This window comes from Apium graveolens, chromosome 7, assembly GCF_009905375.1.
Source record: "Apium graveolens cultivar Ventura chromosome 7, ASM990537v1, whole genome shotgun sequence".
NCBI lineage: Eukaryota > Viridiplantae > Streptophyta > Magnoliopsida > Apiales > Apiaceae > Apium > Apium graveolens.
This window is the reverse complement of record NC_133653.1, coordinates 213181786-213190672: the sequence shown is the minus strand read 5'-3', so window position 1 is coordinate 213190672 and position 8887 is coordinate 213181786.

The window sequence follows — 8887 nt, the reverse complement described above, 5'->3', positions numbered from 1 at the left end:
ATTTTTTCTTGTTGATCTTCAACATCTATTTTACAAGACAATAAAATTTCCAGATAGTCTTGATTAGACATGTTAGTTGTAAGGAGCTGTTGGGTGATTTTTGCTAGGCCTGCAAGCTGATCAACTAGTAAATAATTCGTTATAATGGGTTGAGCTTGATCATCTTGTAGACATTGAGAGATAAGGTGTGAAGGTTGTGGAAATGGAGGGTTGGTTGGGATCTATGGAGGTTTGAGTGGAGGTGGATGGTAAGGTAGGTGAGGTACTCCTGTGACTGGTGTCACAGTTTGACTCACAGTAGAAACTGTGGTTATGATAATGTGTTATTCACCAGTAGAGTGAACCTCTATTTGAATTGGAGGGGAGTTGACCAAGTCATGTACCATGGCCTCAAACCCTTGTTCCTCTTGCAAGGAACTGGCACTTGAATGTGCTTGTGGACTTGCCTCCCCAATAGTTGGATCATTGGAAATTAAACTCTTAGCTTCAATTGAGAAAATAATTCCAGCTAGGGTTGTGAGGGGAGTTGTTTCTGCATGAGAAACCTCCAATTGAATTGGAGAGGATTTGATTAGCTCCCCCTCCAGAGTACTACCCTCAAACCTTTCAGTTTGTGAAGATTGTTATACACATGAAGGTGCATTTTTAACCTGCACAGGGTTTTTAGTAAAAACTGATGAAACCCCTGTGTTTGTGATGGTGTCATCAATGTCTACCTAAACATGTAGCCTCACACCATCTAAATTTTTTGCCTAAGTGGTGAGCACAGTTTCATTAAAGAAGATTCAAGCCCCTTAATAAAGATGAATAAATTTTAGAAGTGAGGTGAGTGAGCTCAGGCATGAGTGTTGGAAACTCCCCTTAAATAGATGACGGAGTTTCAATTGATGTGCTCTCAGTGTGTGTGCCGACCATTTGACTTCTTTCACCTTCTTGAGAGTTCCCTAAAGGTTGTACAGACTCTATACAAGGTGCATTGGGGATAATGCTTGTTTTAATAGTGTCATCTTGTTGAGAAGGTGCTACTTGAGTCTGTTTAAGCCCCTGTGTTCCAACTGCATCATTTTGAGAAGATGCAGAGGTGGTCATCTGAGTGGTCAACTCAACCTTTATTTCTTTGGCTTTTTGTCTAAGGGAGACTCAGTGTGTGTTTGGTCCTCACCACTCTAACTAAAAACTACTAAATGAGTTTGCACTCTCTTCTTTTTACTAACTCCATCCTTTTGAGAGGATGAAGAAGTTGGTTTCCTAGCATCTAACGGTTTTGAAGAAAAGGTCTGAGGTGTGGAAGGCTCCTGTGTGCTTTCACTGTTTGGGTTCTTCTATAGGTGCAAGGGCCATAAATGTACTAGATTGGCACTTGTTCTTATATTAGGCATATGGTAAGGGTAAGTTCTAAACTTCTTTAATATAAAGTCAGTAACATTTAGAGTTACCTTTACCTGATTCTTTGTAATTAGTGAGCCAAATAGAATTTTGGACACCTTTTTGCAAATGCCTATTTGATTTCTATCAATATAATCAAGCATATGTGTGTCATTAACTTTATGATGTAATTAGACATAATAAATCTAGAAAAGAAGATCTTTTTACCTCTACTAACAAAAGGCATATTTAGCCTTGTGCTTAGTTCTTCCAGGATCAAGCTTCCAATATTTAGATGTCTTTTGTAGGCCATTGAAAACACCACCTTTTTAACCGCACTGGAGATATTGTCATAACTTGTCTTTCTATATGTAAAGGCCTTCACTATTGAGTCAAAGACAAATGACCACTCCCTTATCAGATTTTTCTTGTTGAGCCTAGCCAAAAAAATGGTCTCACTGTAGTTGATGGAGTCCATCAATTCAGCCAACACTTGAGTAGTAGGAGCTTCAACCAGATTATCCGTGGGGATGCCCAGTTCCTTTTTGATGTCATCTGCATTGAACTCAACATCCACACCTTGATTTATGCAGTTAACCACAAGTAAAACTGTTTGATTATCATGAACTATGATGTTGATAACTACAGTGTTCCATAAATCATTAAGAATATCCAGGTAGAGCACTGGGTCTGCAGTCAAGGCACCTGAAAGGTAAGAATCAACAATAAACTTGACAAAACACTTGAAACTTTCAGGTTCTTGGGTAGGGTCAACAAATGCCAAAAACTAGGTTCTAGGTTCTATCCTTTGGGATAACATCCCTCATGTTGATAGCAGCCATTGAAGAGTTTAGGTAAGAGTGGGTAAGAGTTTTAAGAATGAAAAAGCTTGAAATGGTTGAGAATGGTGAAAACTTGCATAAATTAGGTCAATTGAGATCTCGAAAGTGTAAAGAGGGGTTATGTCAAGATGTCTGGATATTTATAGGGTAGAGATGTGATTTATCGAGAAGTGAAGAATAAACGGTTGATATTTGTATGTAGAGAAGTCACATGACCTATAGAGAACTCATGTCGAGATGTCAGTTTCCTGACTCTTATCGAGAAGCAGATAGTGACTTATCGAGATGTTGTAAAAATACCCAGTTTGTCCCGGTTGGACTAAATTATTATAATTTATATTGAGTAAATTCAACATAAAATTAGAATTGATTGTATATCAAAAGTATTTACTGAAATAATTTATTAAATTAAATTGTTCAAGTTATGAGTTATCGAGAAGTCTAAAATTTAAACTTGTCGAGAACTTCATATCGATAAGTATATCGAGATCTCTACAATACTTATCGAGAAGTCGTAAATAGGCTCATCGAGAAGTCCATCGAGAAGTCATGGAAATGACTTATCGAGAACTATGTCGAGAAGTCTTAAAATGACTAGTTGAGAAGTCATTTAGACTTATCGAGAACTTAGTTCTCTACATACTTTTGTTCTTACTCAACTCTGTCTTATATTAATTTCACATATTAAAAATGTGAATTAACATTTAGACAGCTTTTCTTGGAATTAGAAAAATTCTAACTTTAATTTTATTTTTGAAAAAAAAATACATAGAGAATTCTGAAATATTTATAAATCATATTCCAGTTAATTCCTAATTAAATTAAATTAATTTTGATTTTATCATGAATTAATCTGCTACAACACATTAGCTGAGTTCTTGTCTTTAGGATGAAGAATTTAACATACCAATTTCACTTAAAAGCCTAGTGAAAGTTGCTTCATCCAAAGGTTTAGTCAAAATATTAACTATTTTTTTTCTTTTGGAACAAAAATTAGCTCAATAGTACCATTTGCAGCATGTTGTCTAATAAAATGGTACCTTACATCAATGTGCTAAGTTCTAGAATGATTTATTGGATTAGCAATAATGGATATAGCACTAGTATTGTCACACATGATTGGAATCTTATGTAACACTAGGTCATAATCCATTAATTGATTTTTCTAGTCCAAATCACTTGGGCACAACAACTTCCAGCATTTATGTATTCAGCTTCAGCTATATAAGTTGACACATATTGCTATTTCTAACTATACCATGATACGAGTCTTTTACCAAGGAATTGACAACTTCCGCTAGTGCTTTTTCTGTCTACCGTGCATCCAACAAAATCTGCATCTGTGTATCCAATAGTTTCAAAACCAATTCCCTTAGAAAACCATATTGCCAAGTTTGTTTCCCCTTTAAATATCTGAAAATCCTCTTGACAACCATTAAATGTGATTCTTTAGGATTTGCTTGAAATCTAGCACACAGACAGGTTGCAAACATGATGTCTGGTCTACTTGATTTAAGTACATCAAAGATACAATTATTCCTCCATAACTTGATATGTCTAGACTTTTTTCTTTCTTATCTTCATCCAACTTGGTAGCTGTAGACATAGGAGTTGATGCAGGTGAACAATCCACCATTCCAAATTTCTTCAACAGATCTTTGACATATTTGGTTTGACTTATAAAGATTCCATCACTTCTTTGGATGACTTGAAGGCCAAGAAAGTAACTTAATTCTGTCATCATGCTCATCTCATATTCACTCTACATGAGTCTTGAGAATCTTTGACACAACTTTTCATTTGTAGAATCAAAAATGATATCATCCACATAAATTTGCACTAGGATAATATCATTACCATGTTGCTTGTAGAATATAGTCTTGTCAATTGTCCCTCTAGTGAATCCATGTTTGAGTAGAAATTCTGATAGTGTGTCATACCATGCTAGAAATTCTGACAATATGTCATACCATGTCCCGGGTGTTTGTTTCAATCCATATAGAGCCTTTATTAATTTATAAACAAAATTTGGAAATTCCGGATCTTCAAATCCAGGTGGCTGTTGCATATAGATTTCTTCTTCCAATTCACCATTAAGGAATGCACTCTTCAAATCCATTTGATACATCTTGAAGTTTGAATATGCAGCAAATGTAAGAAAGATTTTTATTGCTTCAATTCTTTTAACTTGAGCAAAATTTTTATCATAGTCAATTCCTTCTTCTTGTGAGTAGCCTTTGGAAACCAGTCTTGCTTTATTCCTTGTCACAATTTCATTTTCATCCATTTTGTTCCTATACACCCATTTTGTTCCAGTGATACTTCTATTCTTTAGTGCATTAACTAATTCCCAAACTTTATTTCTTTCAAATTGATTTAGCTCTTCTTGCATAGTAGTTATTCAGTCAGGATCAAATAGAGCTTCCTCAGTTTTCTTAGGCTCAATTTGAGACAGAAAGCATGCATGCAAGCATTCATTTGCAGTGACACTTCTAGTCCTTAATCCAACATTGAGATCACCAATTATAGCATCTCTTGTGTGAATTCTATCCTATTTTCTGGTATGATCTTGTTGACTAGAAATGTCCTCATTTCTTCTTTATTGGCATGACTTGTAGAACCACTATTTCCTTTCCCCCGGTATTTGTGCCATCAAATTATGGTGAGCTCCTTTCATAAGATGAATTTTCATTTTCACAGTTTAATGGTTCACTTGATTCTTGCTCCATCTATTGTTTGTGTTGACCTCAGCTTCATCTTCAGAATCACTGTCAATATTGAGATCTTCAAACTTTAAGGCTTCAACTTCATTTTCATCAAGGCATTACAGGAGTGGACACTTGTCATCATCAAAAGTCACATATGTGATTTCCATTATTTTCTTCTACTTTAGCACATAGACTCTCTAGGCAGTCCTTTCCGATGAATATCCTCGAAAAATAGCTTCAAATACTTTTGAGTCAAATTTTCCAACATATTAAGAGTTGTCTTTGAGCAAAAAACATTTGCTTCCAAACACATACATTTGCTTTATAATAGGATTTCTTTTAGACAAAGTTGAGTAGGGTGACTTTCTAAGATTTTTGTTGATTAGATATCTATTTTAGGTGTAGCATGCAGGGTTAACAGCTTCTTCCCAAAAATTGGTTGGCAGATTGGCATCTTACAGTACTATTTTTGCATCCTCAACTAGAGTTCTATTCTTCCTTTGAACCACACCATTTGGTTGAGGTGTTCTTGCAGCTGAGAACTCTTGATCAATGCCCATTTCTTTGCAGAAGTCACTTAAAACTTCATTCCTTAATTTTGTACCATTATCACTCTTCAATCTTTTGACAGAATTTTGATCTTCAGCCTTCTACTTAATTTTCTTTATGTGTTCAATAATATTGTGTGGAGTTTCATCCTTTGTATGCATAAATTCTACCCAAGTGTATCTTGAGTAGTCATCCACCATCACCAATGCATACTTCTTTCTGGATATAGAAAAGACATTAACTGGTCCAAACAGGTCCATGTGAATAAGTTGTAGTGGAGCACTTATGAAATTCACAGTTTTGCTCTTGTGACTAGACCTCTTCAGTTTTCCTTTTTGACAAGCTTCACAGACCTGATTTTGAGCAACTTCCAAGGCTGGCATGTATCTCACCAGTCCTCTTTTCACCGAAGTATTTATTGCCTTAAAATTCAAGTGAGAAATTTTCCTGTACTATAACTTTCTTTGTTCACTAAATGCCTTGATATAAAAGCAACAAATTTATCCTTATTTGTTAAATTTAAATCTGCATAAAATAAGCTTTCTTCCCTTAATCCTTTCAGAGAAACTTCACTAGTTTTCTTGCTAATTATTGAGCAGTCTTCTTTTTCAAATATGACCTTGAAACCTTTGTCACTAAATTGACTAACACTGAGAAGATTTACTTCAAGACCAACAACTAGTGCTACGTCATCAATGACAACATTACCAGAATTCAACTTGTCATATAGCATTGTGAATCCTTTGCTGTTATCTCCAAAAGTTACCAATGGGTCAGCCATCTCCTCAAACTATAATAGCAGGGCTTTATCACCTGTCATATGCCTGGAACATCCACTATCAATGATCTATATGACTTTATTCTTTTTGCCCTGCACACAATGAGGATTTGGTGTGTTTAGCTACCTAAGAAGTGTTGGGCATTTTCTTATTTTTCAGAGAATTTGCAGAAGTAGAACTTGAAAATTCAAATGAAACAACATTCTTAGTTTGATTAGAATTTTCACCTTTAATCACATATCTAAAGTTGACTTCTTTAAGATCTTTCATCAACTTATGACAACTGGTCATAACTTTCATGTTGCAAGAAATGAAGTCAAACTCTTCACCGAAAGAATAGGGATCTTTAGCTTGTGCCTCATTGTACTTGCATGCTCCATATTTTGGCTCACAAACAGCCTTTTTACAAAGGTGAGTTACATGGTTTGTTTAGCCACATTTATGACATTACTTCCTTGGAGCATCTGCAACATAGGCATAATTGTTGCTTTTGTTTAAACCTATTTTTCCATTTCTGTTCTTCTTCTTCTTTCCAGTATTTTCAGTCTTGATCTCCTTTGTTGATGTTTTAGAAGCTTGGCTTATTACGTGTTTCTTCTCACATTCAGTGATAGGAGTGGATTCTGCATCTTTCCTCTCTTTGTCTGCATCTGCAATTTCTTGCTTGATAACCAACTCCACTTTATTGAAATTCACTTCACAAGCTTTAAATAAAGGTGCATTTACATTCTTCAGAATCACAGGAACATCTTGGTTCACATTGTCTTTCCCTTTGTCAGCTTCAATTTTCTTGTGAGAATTCAAGGCCTTATAGTCCAAACCAATAGCTATGTTAGCACATGGTTTGTTTTTTCTCATAAGACTGACCAATCAACTGAGATGCATTCTTGAATGATTTGAGCTTGTTAGGAATATGTTATGAACTTGATGATAAATTAAACGAAACACCTTAGTAGATTTAACTTAGTGAATTTTGTAGCACTCAACGGATGATCAAATATAGTCCCGAAGGATGATTTAATATAGTCCCGATGGATGACGATTTGACATCCACCAGGTGAGTAGCTTATGTAACAAATAAGTATTGTAGCATATTTCTGCAAACAAATCTGTGTAGATTCTGTAGGAGCATATGAGTCATGTTGACTACTAGTGGATATGCAGAATAGGTTGATTAATTGTAAATATAAGATGTCTTGTAATTCTGTATAAATGAAATGGAGTCAAGTGACAAATAGCTACCCAACGGATGATCAATAAAGCTACCCGGCGGATGATCAACAAAGCTACCCGAAGGATGACAAGCATGTACCTGAGGGATGGTCAAATTCAAATATCTGTTGACAGTGACAACACGGTCACATGCATTGGGTGTTTGCAAAAAGAATGTGGGAGCCTGTTAAGCAAGAATTTGAGAACAAAGAAGCATTGTAATAACCCCAATTTTTGGAAATTTTTGAAACCCGGATGAATAGTAACTTTTGCTGACAATGCTGATTAAGAAAAATTATCAGACCACGATATAAGGAGTACTGTTATGGAAATTCTAAGATCGTATTAGTATTCCATAAAGAAAATAAGTGTATGTAAAAGCCGTCGGATTTCGAAAACGAACACTTTTATTTTTCCCCGAGATTTCCGCAAGACATTAAGGGATTTAAGGAATTAATATTAAGATGAAGGATTTTAAATTCAAGGATTATAAAGGAGAATTAATTTAGGTATTAAAAATACCAAGAAGATTTTATCAATAAAACCATTAAGGTATTTAACCAAATGATCAACGAGATTGAGTGATAACCGGACAAAGAAATGAATAACGACTCTTGTAAATACCTTTGCAAGTGGCAAGGCAAGTGGATGGTTGATCAAACAAGAAACCAAGTGATAGTTAGGAAGGAATGACTAGTTAATTAGCTAGTTAGTTAACTAGGGATGTTCTCATCTCACCACAAATCACCAACACACGGCAAATGGTGAGATCATCTTCCACTAACTCCTTTGTTTATTATTAACCTAGCAAAATATCAAGACAACCCATCATTATCCACCACATTATTCCACCAACACAAGAAAGCAAAAGCATTTCCTCCCCCATTTCCATTGCTCTCGGCCAAAACAGAACCAGCACATTAAAACTGCTGTATCTCCTTCATTTCTCACTCAAATGTTGTGTTCTATAGATCGTTGGAAAGGTATTGAGATGACCTACAACTATTTTTCAAAAGTCTCGTCCAAATAAGCATGGTAAAACCCTCATTTTTACAGTTCTTTCAATCAGACTTTTAGAAACTTCAAAGCCTAACTTAGTGTTCTTGATTTCTTTGGAAAGATCAAGTTTGTAGGAGGCTCCCTAAGGCTTCCTAGCAACTTAACACCTCCCAAGGAAGGTATAAACTTCAAACCCTAGCCTTTATTTTATTTTATAGTAAGTTTAATGGTTGGTTTTGTGAAATGAGAAGCATAGATTGTGATTATTAGTAGTTTGGTTTGATTTGGAAGTGTTTTGGTAATTGAAGCTTGATTATAGTTCATAGGTCATGATTGTTGTTGTTTGAGTTGAAAAACTTGGAGGTTATGTACTGATGTGGTATAGTTTAGGTGAAGTTTTGTTGTATTGATGGTTATGAGTCGGTTGGTGGTT